The 18,110-nt window shown below is 39.3% G+C and overlaps 1 long non-coding RNA gene across 1 annotated transcript in view; it reads right to left on the bottom strand.

The window, feature by feature from the left end:
- Positions 1 to 17,590, bottom strand: part of LOC135972380 (uncharacterized) — a 166,916-nt gene extending 149,326 nt beyond the window's left edge. Inside the window, exon 1 of the long non-coding RNA XR_010588811.1 lies at positions 17,462 to 17,590. This is a non-coding gene — a long non-coding RNA (uncharacterized LOC135972380). The remainder of the gene's footprint in view (positions 1 to 17,461) is intronic.
- Between the last annotated feature and the right edge of the window lie 520 nt (positions 17,591 to 18,110).

Below are 18,110 nucleotides of genomic sequence, written 5' to 3'. Positions count from 1 at the left end.
GGGGAAAGTGGACTCCCACAGAGGGAAGAACTTCTACCAGTGGCAAAGAAGAGTTCATTCCTAAACAGCCAGGACTCTGCTCCAAGGTCCTAAGTGCTCGTGGCTCAACTCCCAGAGGGATTGTCTGGTGAGATAAAATGGACACTGAAGACTTTGCTGCAAGAGGTGAGGCAGACTGAGGATTCTAGCTTTTGAGTGTTTCAGTCTGCAACATTCAAAGAACCTTTAATATAGGGGTTTTGTTTTGGGTTTTGTTGTGATATATATAATTAGAATTCCAAATGACAAATTAAGACATGTAGCAAATCAAAAGCATCTTTATTCACTAAAAAGTTATAAATACAGAGTTTCCCTTGTAATGAATAATTTATACAGGTCTACAGTACATATTATCCGCCTCCCCAAAACTTCTCTTTGCTGTTTTGATGTTAGGAAAATGAAGAAATTCTACTAGGATGTATGAAAGGACAGTTAACTTGTCAATGGAAAAAAAACATATTGACAAAATTAAACTAAACAGGAAGTGCACCTAGAGAGATGGAGAGAGGAAAGTGGTTTTTTTAAGCTCTCCCAAACCCAAATTATAATCTGCACAAGGATGCTTTGTGAAGACAGCTTGTACCGTAGATCTAGTTGTATTTTTTTCAAATAGTGGGTTGATTTTGTTCTTTGATCTTTTCTAAGAAGCTGAAAATGAGTGGCATGAATTAACCATTTAGGGCCAGGGGAAAGTGTGCATTATGAAAGCAAGGAAGAAAGTGAGACAATAAGTGAGACAGCATGGATCGACCTATGGTCCGCAGACCCCTGGGGGGTTCACAAACTATGTCTAAGATTTCCAAACAAGTCCTCATCTCCATTTGAAAATTTTTAGGGGTCCATATGAAAAAAGGTTGAAAAACCACTGATCTAGACAATGTAGTATGGGCTCATACTTGCACAAATTTAAATTGTCAGATTGTTCTTCAGGTTTTATGGAGAATTTGCTTATCTTACGTTAGGCATAGTTAAACATTTTATAGGAGTCTAGTTCTGACATCTTTAAATTATACTATAATAGCGGGGTTTTGAACATAATCTTTCTCCATATTTCATGGCCTATAAGACACAAACAACAGCTGCACTAAATTGCAAACTGATTTTATGTAAAAACTATTAATTATTTTTATGGCATTATAAATGTGTGGTGCTCAACCTTTCCGGACTACTGTACCCCATTCAGGAGTCAGATTTATCTTGCATATCCCCAAGTTTCACCTCACTTAAAACCTATTTGTTTACAAAAATCAGACATAAAAATACAAAAAAGTGTCACAGCACACTATTACTAAAAAATTGCTTAATTTCTCATTTTGTCTGTATGAAATTTTAGTTTGTACTGACTTCACTAGTGCTTTTTATGTAGCCTATTGCAAAACTAGGCAAATATCTAGATGAATTGATGTACTCCTTGGAAGGCCTCTGTGTACCCACAGGGGTACACACATCTCAGGTTGAGAACCATTGCTCTATAGTTCACAACTACCACCAAGCAGAAAAAATATCCCTTATCCTGAAGAGTTTACAGACTTAACACATGGACCAAGACAGGCATTAAAAACAAAACAAGAATGGGAGGTATGGTTATTAGCTTCTGCGTGTTTCATGGAAACAAATGCATTTAGAGCCCAATCATACTCCCTCCAAAGTCAATAGTACTTTTGCTATGGAATGCTACTGCAGGATTAGGATCACATTGAACCAAACACATCAATGGACTTCCAGACGTTGACTTCCCTGGTTCCTCTCAAAGTGACAACATTTGAGAAATAAGAAATAGTAAAAGATAGCTTGCAAACTCCTAGCTGGCCAAGGGATTTTAATTCATTCTGGTGGTATGTTTTATTGTTCACTGTCATAACTGAAAAGCCAGATTGTTTTTTTCCTATCCACTTTAAAAAGACATGTTTGCAATGACAGATGTTTTGTGAGAAGGAGAACATACAGGCACTGACCAGTTTCACATTCAGAAATGCATTTAGAATTATCTAGCAACCAGCTGACGTAGGCTGAAGAAGCTTCTTCCAGCCTCATAGAGAAAAGTTTGTTCCTATGAGGCTGATTATTCCTGACTATCATTGCCTGAGCTGATTTAGCCTTTACCTCATTATTTTTCTCATTCTCTGAGCCAGCAAACGTATTATGAGGCAGATTTTCAGCAGATTATTAATTATACATATTGTGGTAGCAGTTGAGGGACAGTCACAGACCAGGACCCCATTTTGCTAGGTGCTGTACAAAACAGTCTTTTTTGCATTTGCAATCTGTCTTTGGAAATAACTGCCCATAGATGTGTAGATGAAAATAAGGGGGAGGCTCAAAGGCCAGGCTGAAAATAAGACCCTGTATATCAGAAGAAGCTGGCTCCTCCTTCCTAGAGGTAATAATCCTTTTCCTGGTAAGGACTGAGTACATTAGTACAGGGCTGTGAGCAAGCTTAGGCTGCCACTGCCTGTGCCATACCTGTTCTGTGGATAATGCAGGCAGAAAGCATATTCCATAGCTATCAAGCACTAAACTCATAAGCACTAAATTCAGGTTTAAATAATGTAGAAACAAGCAAATTGGTAATAAATAAATTTCACACATGATGACAAACCACATATTAGAAGTTAGAATTGAGGTTGCTTTCCTAACTTCTGACAAAACTTGAAAACATTGACAACGAAGTATTCTGATGCCTAGATGCACAGGAGTTTGTTTACTAGTGATGAGTACCTAATTGTTTGCTTGGAAAAATTCTTTAGTTGTATTAGTAGGTTTTTCTGGTAATGCTACAAATTTCTCTCTCTCACACTCACACACTATGATGCAGCAGCCTTAACTATGTTAGTTCTCGCTCTCAAAAGTGATGCATGTTTCTTTAATGTTCTGTGAGCTACAGCACATTTTGTAGAAGTGTCTGGTTAGTTAAAAATCAGTACAAAGGGAGAATCCACTACATTTAAATATACATTTCTATACCGTAGAACAGATCTGCTTTGCATCTGGCTTTTATACCAAATGTTATCAATGTCTACATTCTTAATGTTTTATTATGTTCATCTTGTTGAAAAATGGATACAAATTATATGATCAAATAATTTTAAAAACAATACTCTAATGCATTTATGCTTTGTGATAATGTGTGAAAGGAATGTCAGAGTCAAAGCCACTGAATGGCATTTACCTCCAGCTTTATTGAATTTGTCACATCCCATTGCTTTCCAGGAAATGTAATAAATGAGGTGGCAGATTAGGAAATTTCTCTGTCAGTCTTCATGTTTTTTCCCTTTCCCAATTAGCCATCTTCTTGATTATTGTCTGCACCTACTGAACTAATAAATTAGGGTCGCAATTAGCAAAGAAGCAGACAAAATGGGGACAAGGACACATAGCCAAAGAGGACACCCTCTGACTTGTCAGTGCCACTTTTTGTTAGAATTTTTTTTTCCAGTGTTGGGAATCAGAACATTTCCTGTAATTAGCAACAGCACTTGAGATAGGAGATGGAAAAGGAATTAAGATTTACCTGAGGGTAAAATAATCTTGGAGGGCTTTTTAACTTGACTCTTAAATATGGGTTCTAAATCAAGGTTGTTATAGCTTGGTGCTTCCCAGTCCTGCTTTTAGTGTGCACCTTTACTAGGGAGAAAAGAAAATAGGATCAATGTGTTAGGGAACTTATGAAAAAGTCCTAATCAAGACAGAGTCTTGATTCCTAACACATACAGTCAAATAATGAATTACAGCTCCAGAATGAGAAATGAGAGTAGAGATTGAAATGTGACAAGAAAAGAAAAAAGGTCAAAAAATTAGCTAAGTGGAGCCTGTTCATGTTAACAGACTAATTGCATACATTAGTGAAGATCGATATAATATACATGGGGTTCTCAAACTTCATTGCATTGTGACCTCCTTCTGACAACGAAGTTACTACATGACCCCGGGATGGGGGCGGAGCCCGAGCCCCGCCAGCCCAGGTAGACAGAAGAGGGGGCCAGAGCCTGAGCCCTACCATCCCAGTTGGAGCTGGAGCTAGGGCTTCAGCTTCAGCCCTGGGTCCCAGCAAGTCTAATGTTGGCCCTGGTGACCTCATTAAAATTGGGTCATGACCCACTTTGGGGTCCCAACACACACAGTTTGAGAACCGCTGTAGTATACTTATTGCTTTGTCTATTCTGGAGCATTACAGCAGCATCTATTTTGTAACAAACAGCTTACTGGAAAAAAAAAAATCAACAGAACATTTTGCTGTCAGAAATGCTGTTTTATCAAAAGTGAAACTTTCTGTGGGAACATGTTGATTGACGATTTTTTTTTTTTAAATGAAAAGCATTTCAATAAGGTATAACATTCTGGAACATTGATGTTTTATTTTAATGCAACTTTGTTTTGATATATATTGCATTTGCTATTATATGAATATTAAAAAGTAAAAAAAAAAAAAACCTGGATTTTATCAAAATGGAACATTTCAATTAATCCCACAATGATTTTATTCAAAATGTTATTTCGCTTGCAATTTTGATTTAAAAAAAAAAAAAAATTGGTCTGAATCAGACCAAAAATGATTTTTAAATGTCAGAATTTATTGTAGAACAGGATTTCTGAGTTTTGACCAGCTCTAAATGTAAGGTAATAATTGGAATCTTAAAATACCTAATAGCATGCTAATCTACAAGGTATGATTCTATGCATGGTACGGGTTGCTTCAAAATATTGAATAAGGAGCCCTGGACCTGTGGTTGAGAGTCAGGCTAATTACATGTCCTCATAAAAAAAAAAAAAAAGTTAGTTCTTGAAACAATTCAGATACAAGGGTATCTCAGTTAGTTAGCCAGCCTAAAGGAGGTCATGGATAATAAAATAGTAAGGTGATGAGAAATAGTCAACATGGATTTGTCAGGAACTAATCATGTCAAACCAATGTAATATCCTTCTTTGGCACGCAGGGGCGGCTCCAGGCAACAGCAAACCAAGCACATGCCTGGGGCAGCAAGCCGCGGGGGGCGGCCTGCCTGTCGCCATGAGGGAGGCAGTCAGGCTGCCTTCGGTGGCATGCCTGCGGGAGGTCCGCCGGTCCTGCGGTTTCAGTGGCGGGTATGCCGAAGGTGCGGGACTGGCATACCACCTCCCGCAGGCATGCTGCTGAATCCGCGTTACCAGCAGACCTCCCGCAGGTGTGCCACCGAAAGCTGCCTGACTGCCATGCTTGGGGCAGCAAAATACATAGAGCCGCCCCTGTTGGCAGGTAACAAGTTTTGTGGATGGAGGGGAAGCTGTAGGTCTGATGTATCTTTACTTTAAAGTCAGGCTTTTGATATTGTGTTCCATGACCTTCCCATAAGCAAACTAGGGAAATATAGCCTAGATGAACTATTATAAGGTGGGTACATAACTGGTTGGAAAACTGTATGCATAGAAGTTATCAGTGGTTTACAATCAAATTGGAAGTGGTTATGTCCTGGGTCAGGTTCTATTCAATATCTGCATAAATGATGTGGATAGAAAGTATTTTTATACAAAGTCTGTACACAACACCAAGCTGGGTTAGGTTGCAAACATGTTAGAGGACAGGATTAAATTCAAAATGTTCTTGACAAACTGGAGAAGTGACCTGAAATAGATAGGATGAAATTCAATTAGGATAAATGCAAAGTACTCTCCTTAGGAAGGAATAATCAATTGCAAAAATACAAAATGGGAAATGACTGCCTAGGAAGGAATACTGAAGAAAAGGAGATGGGAGATATAGTGCATCACAGGCTAAATGTGAGTCAACAATGTAATACTGTTGCAAAATAAGTGAGCATCATTCTGGGATATATTAGGAGAAATATTGTAAACAAGACACACATTCTTTCACTTTGCTCAGCACTGACAGTACTCCAGTTGAGGCCGTGTGTCCAGTTCTGGACACCACACTCTGGGAAAGATGAGGACAAATTGGAGAAAGTGCAGAGGAGAGCAACAAAAATGACTAAAGGTCTAGAAAACATGACCTATGAGGAAAGATTGAAAAAAAAAAAAATTGGGTTGTTAAGCCTGGAGAAGAGAAGATTGAGGGGTGAACAAGATAATAATTTTCAAATATGTAAAAAGTTGTTACAAGGAGGAGGGTGAAAAAATTGTATTAACCTTTGAGGATAGGACAAGAAGCAATGGGCTTAAATTGCAGCAAGGATAATTTAGGTTAAACATTAGGAAAAATCTTCCTGTCAGGGTAGTCAAGCTCTGGAACAATTAACTAGGTGGGGAATCTCCAACCCTGGAGGTTTTTAAGAACAAAAAGGTTTTTAAGAACAGGTTAGACAAACACCTGTCGAGGATGGTCTAGATAATACTTAGTCCTGCCTCAGTGCAGGGGACTGGACTAGATGACCTATTGAGATATCTTGCAGTCCTACATTTCCATGATTCTATGGCCTTTGGGAATCCATGAGTCAACAGGTTTTTAAGGCCCAGCTTGACAAAGCCCTGGCTGGGATGATTTAGTTGGGGTTGGTCCTGCTTTGAGCAGGGGGTTGGACTAGATGACCTCCTGGGGGCTCTTCCAACCCTAATCTTCTATGATTCTATTAAATTACTTTTGATGAAGGTGCTGGACCAAACCCAGGATGGAGTTAATCAGTTGAAACAAAAGATCTTAGTAGCTAAAACCAAAAACTAAAATTAGATCCTGGAATGTGAATACAATGTGGGACAATAGAAAACTGAGTCTAGTCAGAGAAATGACTTGGAGTGAGCAAAATGAGATGGACTGAATGTGGAAGACTCACTCTAGTCTGTTCAGGAAAGCAAGAGGATTCTCATGTAGGAGGAGTTGAAATACTACTTGACAAAAAGGCAACAGAAGCTTTACAGGAATGGGAACCAGTTGACCCACAAATTATAAGAGCAGGTACTGTTACAAATCATGTTAAAATAATTTTTTCGGTGTTACACTCCTACAAATAATCATGAGAAACAAGAAAAAGATGCATTCTACGATAAGTTAAAAACTAGTAAACCTGATTTATGCTTAGGATATCATTCTGGTTATGTGTAACATGAATGCCTAAGTTGGTAACAATTTTGGATATGAGTATTGAGGGGCTGATGGACAATGGTAAAAGATTCATTGAGCTGTGCAACATGTAAAACCTGTGTATCGGGGGGGGGGGGGGGGAAGATACTCTTCCTTCCAAGGAAACAAAACTAATATGGAAGTCAAATGATTGAATTACTGAGAAACAATTGGATTACATTGCCATAAGCAGACGGTAGAGAAATTCATTGCTGGAGACACAATATTTTACAAGTGCTGATGTTGGAAGTGACCACTATTTGGTCATCAGAACAGTTAGAATAAAGCTAAAAAGACAATATAACACGAAAAAATGTGATATTTGAGGAAGCCCATATTTTTGCAAGCTCTTCCATAGTTTGACCCAGGAATCCGGAGAGACTTTAAAGGCCAGCTCTCAAATGGATTTCAAGAGCAGTGGCTAATAATGTATTATGATAGAGAAATAATGGGTTTGCTTTAGAGATGGGTGCCAGAAGGTTGCCACAACTTCCCTTGGACTAAAAGGACCAAGGAAAGAATGGCTACAGACACACATATGGTAATTGTTTGTCTTTTCTTTCCTCAAAGAGGCAAGTACAGGTGGCACAACAAGATGAATAATATACTCTGCAATGAAAGTATGTAGAGAAAGACAAAGAAATAAATAAGTTATATGGGAAAGATAAGCAAGAAAAGCTAAAGATGCATAAAAGTGAGAGTGACAAACTATTTCAGGCATGTAAGGAATTGACATCTTCTCCAGATTCACAGTGGTATTATAAAAGCAAAAGATGGAAGACTTAACAATAGAAGCATAACAAAAGGAATGATGGCAAGAACATTTTAAATAAGAACTCAACCAGCCAGAGCCAACAATTCTAATTGAGGAGTGTGAAGAATTAAACATTAACTGCTAAAAATTTCAGAAGCAGAAATAGAGAAAGCAATTAAGCAGCTAAAAATTGGCAAAGCTCCTGGTGAAGATATGATCACTGCCGAAGGGCTTAAAGCTGGTGAGAATGTAGTAGTACATGAAATACATAAACTTTATAATACATTTTGGGAGAAAGAACTTGACCCAGAGGACTGGAAGAAAGATGTGATCTGTAAATTACCAAAGAAATTGGACACCCAGCTTGCCTAACTGGCAAGACAGAACATTATTTTCCATACCTGGAGAAGTGTTTTGCAGTATACTATTTTACAGAATCAGACTAGCCATAGATGAAAATCTGTGCAGTGAGCAAACAGGCTTTAAAGTGAAAAGACTGTATATAGATCACATCTTTACCCTGAGACAACTGATTGAGAAAGGGCTTAGCTGCCAATAAAGATTAATCTTGAACTTCATAGATTTCACCAAAGCTTTTGACTCTATTCTCAGAGAGTAACTATGGAAAAATCTTGCAAAAATATGGGCTTCCTAGAAAGTGAGTCAGCAGTCAAGTTGTTGTCTGAAGAGTCAAAATGCTGTGTAAGGACAGAAAGTAGAGAGGTTGATTAGTTTGAGATCATCAGTGGACTGCATCTTAACACCTCTTGTCTGTGTTGTGATAGATTACATGATGTGAAGAGCAACAAAAGGAAAACAACAGTTATCTGGAGTAGAGGAAAACTTCAAGATCTCAACCTTGCAGGTGACATTGTTCTGTTGGACACAGATGACCATACCATGGATAAGACCAATATCAATATCAAACATGAGGTCAAAATAGCATTAAGAATCAGCCAAAAGAAAAACTCTGAAGTCATGATCACTGAAAATGAAATGGAGTCAGCAATGGTGATACATATATGATTGACAGTGAAGAATACAGCCTGGTTAACAAGTCTGTACATCTTGAACACAATCAGTGTTGATGGCCAGCTCCACAAGAAGGTGGAATCAAGAATTCAGAAGAAAAAGGAGAGCTTTTTCGAGACTGGTAAATATTTGGAAAAATAAGAAGATTCACACAAGAACTAAGATAAATTTATACAATGTAATTGTGATCCCTACATTGCTATATGCTTCTGAAAATTGGCAAATGCTAGAAGCATACAACAGGAAACTTAATGCATTCCATCAGAGAAGGTTGCAAAGAATACTTGGTGGTCCACTGACAGAATAAACTAACACACACGGATGTTTTACAGAGACCTGGCCAACTGACTGTAGAGAGAGAGAATGATTTAAGAAAGCAGGCTGAAATTGTTAGGGCAGGTTATACAGATGTCAAAAAGCTATATCCTACACAAGTCCTAGACTGAATACCACCTGGTGGAAGACAGGCAATAGGAAGATAATAAATGATATAAGAAAGCCATTGAGAAAGAGGTTGCTGTCATGGAACCAGACTACAATGGAGCAAGAAACATAGCACTAGACAGATGGAGATAAAAAACACTGGCTTGCCTCATGTACAATGAGGCACAAGTTTATCAAGAAGAAGGTGGTATAAAGCAGAAGAAAACATTAATACTGTTAAATAAAGTCTTCTGGTTAGAGTAACGTGAGAGGCTAACCTGTCCCAAAGGAGACATCAAGAAGTTCATCCTTATTAACTGTTTTTTGTATTTGTGTGCCATTGTGTGTTATACTGTTTCATTCCATTCACACTTTAGTTCAATATGTGATTAATATGCTGAGATATGCACCACCAAAGAAAAAGCCTGAAATAGTGAAAAATGTCATCCCTCAAATGATTTTCCATTTTTCTGAAAGGAGGTCACGTTGTAAAGTTCAGCTTTGAAGCTGAATTTCCCATGCATGAAAACTATCGTCTGGATCTGATAGTCAGTCAAGATACACACAGCCCTGATCTAAAAATACCTAAATAGGTACCAAAGAAAATATCTGGGCAGGGAGTACAGATAAGAATTTTATGACGAAAGGAGCTTTCCTTCCCCTCCCCCCAAAAAGTTAGGGTTTGAGAGAGGACTCCAAATCTGAGTTAATAACAAATATTTCTCAATTTTCAACAACAAACTCAATAATGACAGGGACTATGGTAGGATGGGGGCGGAAACATCTCAGTTGAAATACTATAAAAATGAGGAAAGAGCAACTAGAGGGGACACAAATTAGATCACTTAATCCAAAACATTGAAATGACTGAAAAAATGCAATGAGAAATTGAGGATATTGAAAATAAATCTAAACTAAGAGATGGGGCAGAGGTGACCTATTATCATAGTCATAAGTAATGTGAAATGGATGGTGTCCAAAAATGCTTTCCCTTTCTCTGTGCATTGGTGCTATATGAAATGCTAATATTACTATGAGTAACAGAGTGATGGGTTCTCTCATCAATCTACTTACCGAGAGGCTAGAAATACGTAAAGGTTATCTAAAAATGTGAATGAAATAGTGTGTGAAGATTTATGAGAAATCTGTCTCACATTTGGAAGTGAGAAAGAAAAATCTCTCTTTGGTGTTCCTATCTTTCCTTAATGGAAGTAGTTTTACTGTCTTTTGGCCTCAGGCAATTGCTGACACTTATAGATGACTTTGTGTTGCATTTAATTTGCTGGCAAGAGAGAAAAATAGCAGCAGCCTAAGGGTTAAATCATCTCTTATAAGATTTTTTTTAAAGTGTTTCCAGAAGCTCAGTACTCTCTCGAGTCTTTACATTCTATATTCTCTGTTAGAGATTCCTTCAAACTGCATTTTCTACAACAGATATTTAAATAAAACCTTAGTCTTTAGTTTAACAGGTGTTGGGCTCAATCTTGAAAGATGCTAAGAACTTTGGCCCCAGTCTCACAAAGCATTGTAACATATGCTTAGTTTTAAGCATGTGATTAGTCTTATTGAAGTCAGTGGGACTACTCACATGCTTAAAGTTAAGCATGTGCTCAAGTGCTTTGTAGGATCAGAATGTTCAACACCTTGTAAGATTCAGTCCCTAATGGGGGGAAAAATAACAAAGAAACCTACAACTGCAATCAGAACAGAAATGTTTGAGAAATTAATTGGATTTCAGGGCAAATAGGCATAAGCCATCATTAGTCAGTCTTGTTTTGTTTCATGTTACTTGGTTCTTCATTATTCATCTCAAAGTGTAACAATATAAAAACAAACTTAATTTAGTCATTCCTAATGTAAAAGATCATTTTAACTTTACCTAAAACGGTGAGGATTTTTTAACCAAATTTAATATGACAATATTCTGAGGCTGAGTTTTCAGTAAAATTGGTTATTAGATTATGAACTAGTTCATGGTCTATGAGAAGCAAAATATATTTAATGCTCATTGGAATTGAGGTCTTATGAAAATGGATCTCAATTTACCCTTATAGCATCATTTTTTCTGACAGTCAAGGAAGTCTGTGTGGAACAGAAACAAGTGCTGGATGGCTGCTCTTGCACCATTAGACTTATGAAATGATGAAGTGTTGTGGAATATTTTCTTTTTGCTGCTTTATATTCAGGTGCACTTCTCTGTCCATTTAACTTGTCAAATGTCTGTTGGTGTGTGTGTTCTCCCACTTCAGTTTGCAGTAAGTGAAAGCCTGATAAATGAATGCCACTCTCCTGTATGCTGCAATTATAGATTATCAAGGAATGTGAAGCAGAAATTCTTTGCATTTTGCTTATTCTGTTTTAGTTGTTCGCAATATTATTTTAAAAAAATAAATTCAATTTTGCCTGCTATTGGTCACTAGTTTTAAGATACATGCCATACAGTATAATAATTGCTTCCCTACAGAGAGAAAAAAAAGCATCCTCAGATCATGCTGTTTGGTTTGCAAAGAAGATTTAATTTGGTCTCACTGCAATTCTAAAAACAAAACGAACTACAAAAAAAAAATGAAGATTTTTCTTTCCTTGAGAGGTTTATAAATTGATCATTAAAAGGACCTTTTCCTGCAAACCTTTACTCATGTAAGTAATGCTTACTCACACAACTAATCCTTTTGACTTCAACAGAAACACTGGCCTGAGGAAATATTACTCACATAGAATCATAGAAATAGGTCATGTAGTCTAGTCCCCTTCACTGAGTCAGGACTAAGTATTATCAAGACCATCCCGGACAGGTGTTTATCTAACATGTTCTTAAAAACCTCCAGTGACAGAGATTCCACAACCTCCCTAGGTAATTTGTTTCAGTACTTAACTACCCTTTTAGGAAGCTTTTCCTAATGTCTAACTTAAATCTCCCTTGCTGCAAGTTAAACCCATACTTCTTGCCCTGTCCTCAGTGGTTAAGGAGGACAATTTATCATTCTCGTCTTTATAACAGCCTTTTATGTACTTGAAGACTATTATGTCCCCACTCAGTCTTCTCTTCTCCAGATTAAACAAACCCATTTTTTTCAATCTTTCCTTGTAGGTGATGTTTTCTAGACCTTGAATCATTTTTATTGCTCTCCTCTGGACTTTCTCCAATTTCTCCACATCTTTCCAGACGTGCAATGCCAGAACTGGACACAATACTTGAATTGAGGCCTTACTAGTGCTGAGGAAAGATTTGCAGCTTGGAATGATGTAGGGAAAAAATGGGTGAGATTCTCTGATGGCATTACTCTATCGAAGTCAACTGAGTTATACCCATAGAAAATGTGGATTAACAATATTGATTTTATTGTACTGAAATTAATGAACATTTTACCATTCAGTTCTACGGGGCCAGTATCAGGTGCATCCATTAAATTAGCATTATTTTGTTTCAGATGATTGTGTACATATTACATTTTGTTGAAAACAGATTTTATCTTTTCTTGTGAGGCATTAAATTGTCACATTAAATAAAATGGAGTTATTTTTAATTCAGTTTTTATGGCAGTCTAAAATAAAGCCTGAAAAGAAATTAAAATAAAGTACCTCATAAACAATATTGTTTTGCAACTGAGAAACACATGCTAGGAAATAATATACTGTGGAAAGAGAGGTTAGAGAACAACTTAATGTTTCGCAGTACAACATCTCCTGGAGAAAGCAGTGTTACTGCTTCCCATGTTTTGGAACCTACAGAGACATGTTGATTATATTTAGAACAGATTCACAGTATTGTTTTTCATCATAAGAGCACTTCACTAGCATTTGGTAAAATCCTGTCATCTACTGTATTGGTGGGGAAGGAGGACACAGATTATTCCTCACTCAACCCTAAAGCAGAGTAGCTGAGTGGATCAGCTCTTGCCCAGATGGCACATTTTAGTCTCAAAAGAGTGTGGCTGCCAGTTAGGGTTAGGCTCCCACACCCCATAGGCAACCATTTATGTACCCTATAGAACAGTCCTATAGAAAATGAAGGAAAAATGAATGAAGGAGAATGAATGAAAATGTAGGAGAAAATGACTGAGTGCTTTGCTGAATCAGGCCCTACATGACTATAAATGGTGCAAGGCAGTAGAGAAACAAGCCCCTTCTGTTTATTTACTATGGGCTCAGTCATGTCTTAGAGGCACTGGTTCATGTTGAGAAAGAACTGAGTCGCATTAGCTCATGGAAAGATTCTGCCTCTGGGAAGAATTTCCCTTCACATGCACCTGCTACTACATAACAGAAAAGGCAACACTTTTTCCTCCCCCAGCTTTTATATCCCAGCCCTACCTCCTCCTGTCTCTTTTCACCCCCGTTCTGTTGTTCCATTGCCCCAGGGAGTATAGGGACTGAATTATCTCTTGAGTAGTTTAGGAACTGCTAGACCTGAATCTAACTGAGGAGCTCTCCTTTGACTGCCTGACTGTCCTATTAATTTTCCTGTACATTCAAACTTACATTCAGAGCACTGATTTATAAACATTGCCTATAGAGTTTCTCTCCATGTTTCAGCGTTGCTTCATGCTTCTTCTGCAGCTTTGTTATTTGCTGTTAATAACAGTCCAAGCTGTGGGTGGGAGACAGCTGAATTTTTCAAAGGTCAGATCAGTTTGAAGATTCACTGTGCAAAGTCATTCTGACTTACCCTCAGCCAGAACAAACCAGAACACTGCAGTTTTTGAATTTTAGCTCTTTGTTCTCTGTTTTTGTGTTGCCTTTAAGTGTGAATGTTCTACTGTGTCCTATTAACTCCTCATTCACACTTTCTACAATTCCATAAGGATAGATAGGAGCTTTTGCTTTGTCTAGCTAATGTTTGGGAAAATGTATCCAGAAAAACACGGTTGAAACATTGAAGTCTATTGTCTCTACTGGCAGAGACAGATGTGGAGAAACTAATATTGGTACAAGAAGATTTAAAAAGTCACTGTGGCATTCACTAAATCAAAGTATGTTGACAGCACAAATAAATAAAAAAAATCCCAGATATTTTAGGTAAACACTTAAATGTCACCCTCTGATAAATAACTCAACTCTATTTTGACAGAGTGGAAGTGTCTCTAAAACAACATATGAGTAGAGCTGTTTGTAGAAAAGTTCATCGACATTTCATACTGATTTGGACCACACACACACACTTTTAGAATTTTAAGTGAAAGGGCATGGAGCCCTCATAGATTTCCCCAGATCTGCAGACTCTGGAAGTCCAGGTTGCTGAGGGGCTATGAGCCTGGAAGCTAAGGAGCTGGCACTCCCAGGGCTTCCAGTTTCCTCTGAGCCCACCTGGTGGAGGAATTAACCTGGATGCCTTGAAAGCCCCCTTCTGCAGCAGCTCACCAGGAGCGCTGCAGGGGAGATGACAGTCTGGGAGCTTAGGGTTGCCAATCTTTGAGCTCCCCATTGGTCTGCCAGGTGTGCTGTCAGAGCAGGGAGCCTAGGAGTCCAGGCTGCCAAGCATCCAGGCAGGTACGCTGGCTGGAAACCAGGCAGGTTTTGGATGGAAACCTACGGAACCTGCCTGGGTTCAATCACAATTTGACAAAGAAAGCCTCCACAAAAAGTTTCAATTTTGGTGATTCAGCCTTCTCCAACAGAAAAAATGTTCCATCAGAGGATTTACGACAGCTCTACATCTGGGTTTATTTTTTATATACAAAAACTGTTTTAAATGGTACAGAACTAATTTAGTCTGCCCTTTTACTGGAGAAGAAATGATGAATCAGGCCTCTATACCCACTCCCTTAAATAAGCTAACAATATAATTTCCAGACCATCTGAACTCACTAAAATGAGCTCTTTAAAAATGCACTTGGATATAATGGCACAAATTGCTGTAGTAAACACCTGGAGAAAGCAGAGAATTACTAGACTTTTGCATTCCTCCATTAAAACTATTTCCTTGAGGCTATTTAAATCAGTGGTGTCCAACCTGTGCCCTTGAGAGTGACTATAGTAAGAAAAAAATAGCACTTTTTTACCAACTGGAAAAATGTATTCTCTAATTGCTGCTAGGCAATTTTTAAGCTAGAGTGTTTGAACCAGCCCTGTCATTATGGAAAGAACTTTAGGGGGTTCCCTACCAAGCTGTGGGAATCCTAAGGAGATCAGGATAGGCTGAGCCCAGAGGCGCACCTAGCAAAGAATAGTTACCCTTACCTACGCAGTCACTCAGGCAGCCCAGGAGACAGGCAAGAAGCGAAGTAGAGCTGATCAAAAAATGGAAGTTTTGTCCCATGAGAATCTCTGACATTTGTCACCACAAAAAAGTCAAAATATCAAAAAAGTTTCCATGAAATAAAAGTTCAAAAAAACTTCAGTTTGGAAACATGGAAATGTTTTGACATTTTCAATCAAAAGGAAAAGTTTGACATTCCTGAATCAAAACATTTCATTTTGGCTTTTTATTCTGTGTATCAGACCAGCCTATGGAGGGAATGAGGGACCAGGAGCTACAAGTGCCATGATGCACTACAGTGGCTCAGGCAAATGCAAGGATTAATGTCATTTTATTACAGGAAAATGTTTCACTGAAATTTTTGGACCAGCCTTACTGAGAACCAATGAGTTACAGCTTCCTGAATTTCTGCACTATCCCAGATTAGAGCAGCTTTCAGGCTGCTCATGCTCCCCAGGAACCATGTGCCATTTGGTAATAAATGGAGCACAACACACTCCAAACACTCGCTCTCCCCAAACCTGACATATGCCCTGCACCAGCTATGCCAGCTCAGCACCCTCTGATGTCTCCTTGATGCAGGGAGAATTCTCTGAAGGGGGTTTAAAAAGATAGTTTCTGTTCCCTTTGCAGAAGAAGAGTGGAACCAAGGCAGAGAATTTGCCTCAAAGTACTGATTGTAACCCCTTGTTGTTTGGCCCACAAACTGAAAATCTGGACACCACTCATATAGATTCTCAACTATTTGGAAAGTGTCCCATTGTTATAGCTAGAAACTGTTTAAACATTTGAACTAGCTGCAATGTTGAGCAGAATACCATGCTGGGATTTCTATCCAGATGAGCACAATCCTCTCCTCCTCCTCCTCTTTTCCATCTTTACTATTACCCACTGCATCTGCTCTAAGCAACATTATTCATATCCTAGTTACTCCTTCTTTCACCCTCATCAATTCCAGCAGCCCAGCTGCCTCCTCCTAATTCTCCTTGGAAATGAAAGCTATCCTACTTTTCTTTTCCCTAATCCGTCATGTGGCTGTCATTTATTGTACCTCCAGCTTCCTTCAATGCCTTCATTTGTTCTTTTCATTCCTACCTTCCACCCTTATTCTGATTATTTCTCTTACCATACCCAGGCTTACAGGGAGGTAAGCAGCTGCAGTCCAGTCTTGCACTTTCCCTCCATGACCACTACTCCAGCCTATGGAAATAGAGGCCACTAATACTCCACTCCCATTATGCCCTCCACATCACCATTAGCATTATCCAATATCCTGTTCCCACTGCACTCTGGCATATTCAGTAGTGGTGCAGGGACTACCTCATCAGCATTCAAATATTCCTTGTAGATGATCCTCTCATTTCCATCTTGTATCACAAGCTCTGGTGTAGTACTACCGGGTTCCTGCCCTCCACCCCCATCACCCACCAGTTTAGTACCCCCCTTTAGCCATTCTGGTTGCACAGTGACCTCTTGTTTTCTCTGGCCTAGCCCTCCAACTAGGGTCTCTCTCAGTTCATGACTCTTTTGGGGTTAACACAGAAGTCTAAAATAAATAAACAAACCCCAAACTCCAGGGTCCTTTTAAACCCAGCCTTCAACCCCTATCTGGGGCTTGAATTTCTCAGCTTCTTCCATTTCCAGTGCTTGTATCTTCCCTCTTGGTGTGGGGGAGAGCAGGGGAATCCACACTCATCCTGACTTCTGGGATCCAGCCCAGGGACCCTGTTTTGGGCAGCTAAGGACTGTTTCTTCCATTCCCCCCCCACTCATCTAAGCCGCTCCTACCTTCACCCTGTTTGCCAACAACTTCACCAGATCTCTGGACTCTGCTATCCCTGCCTGGATCTTTGGTTTCTCAGTCACAGCTTCTCCTTAGGCAGTTCTGAAGGGGTGCTTTCCTCTCAGGCCACTCCCACCACTTCTTTGTGACAGCTAGGATGTATAACCTGCATCTGTCTCTCACCTTTAAAGCAGTCAGTATCTCCTTCATCTGAACAGAAGCTCGCCTCTGCCCTCCCTCTGGGCCTGGGGGTTGTACTCCAAACAGTCCCAAGCAATATCTTCCTCCTTCAGCCAGCAGTTCTCCCTCCGCCCTCTTCCTGGAGCTGGGGTTTGTCTCTCAGGCCTTGTGCCTTGGAATAGTCAGCTGCAAGCCTTTTGCCAGTTCCCTCAGCTGAAAACCCTTTCCAATTAGCCTTCCAATCTAGAGGGTTCAGCAACCTTTCCCCATCAGTATTTTCCTTCCCTGTAAGGGAAGAATCAGCTGCCTTTATGCTGGCCTCATCCTCCCAGTTTATCCCCTGTTTGGTTGGGGGAAAGGGGAGCCTCTGCCCATGTTCCTGGTCCCACACCTTTAAAGAAATAATGTCTATCTTTCTCCTAACTTATTCCTGGGACTATTTCTTCTCTATACCTAGCCCTCCTTAGGTTCTTGTATATCTTTACTGGGCCTTTCAAAATCCTTAAAGGGACATGTCATCTGGTCAGGAGGGCTGTCCACTAGACACTACTGCTTTAAGGGCAGGCCACCCCATCACATTTCCCTTATGCCACCACCCTGCCTATGATCCTTTCTGCCCAAAGGTACCAGAGAGGAGGTCTGGCACAGCTCT

Source organism: Chrysemys picta, chromosome 6 (genome assembly GCF_011386835.1).
Source record: "Chrysemys picta bellii isolate R12L10 chromosome 6, ASM1138683v2, whole genome shotgun sequence".
In the NCBI taxonomy this organism is placed as follows: Eukaryota; Metazoa; Chordata; order Testudines; family Emydidae; genus Chrysemys; species Chrysemys picta.
Note: the sequence above shows the minus strand (reverse complement) of the source record. Positions and strands in the feature narration are given on the sequence as shown.